A 930-nucleotide genomic window follows, 5' to 3' on the forward strand; every position below is an offset into this window, starting at 1 on the left:
GAAGCATATGTTTTTGCATGAATCTGACGTTTCGTTAACCTGACGGTACGAACATCATATAGTTTGTATGTGCATGTGCAGTTAGTCTTTTAAGTATTAAGTATATGAATACTTGGTCCGTAACGCGGTTGTGAAGAGTATTTCATATACAAATTTTTGAATTGTTTGATTTTGTTGTTTTTATGTGTCCATTGCAATTATGTACTAGCTAATCATATTCAAAAGAATTCTTTATTCATCAATTATACCATTATTTTAAATGCTACATTTTCATAAATTATATGCAGAAAAGTATTTTCACACAATTTACATGTTAAATATTCATTTTTATCTTTTTAAAGGATCTCAAGCATTATGGCCATTTTTAATGATTCATTTATATAAATTCTTTGTAAAAAAGAATCTGCACACAATTTGCATGTTAAATATTCTTTTGTATCTTTTTAAACAACATCAGTTATCATCGCTATTTTGAATGCTACATTTACATAAATTCTATGTAAAAAAGTGTGTGAACACAATTTGCACGTTTGATATTTATTTCTATCTTTAAAAAGAGCAAGACACTCTTTGCAATTTCCTAGCCCGATTTGTATTTTTCCAATGTTTTAAATGAGCTAAAATAAAATTGACAATATATACATCATGATGCATGTATCTTCCAAGCGGCTTTGAATTGTTTCATATTTTTATTAACATGTTTTGTTAGATCTGAACAATTTTATTAGGAATGACATATTTATTATATTTTACTCGTGCAAACATACCATTTAAAGTCAAAATGATTATCAACCTAAATAAATATAATCTTGCTGAATGTTTGAAGGCTTTAAGTCGGTGTGTGCTTTGTTTGAAATAGTGTGTGCACACGATGAAAAATATAAGTTAAAAAAATTCACTATATGCTGAAATGTTCTAGATTGTTAACAT

The sequence above is a fragment of the Adiantum capillus-veneris genome, chromosome 3 (genome assembly GCF_014529385.1).
Source record: "Adiantum capillus-veneris isolate H3 chromosome 3, ASM1452938v2, whole genome shotgun sequence".
Lineage (NCBI taxonomy): Eukaryota > Viridiplantae > Streptophyta > Polypodiopsida > Polypodiales > Pteridaceae > Adiantum > Adiantum capillus-veneris.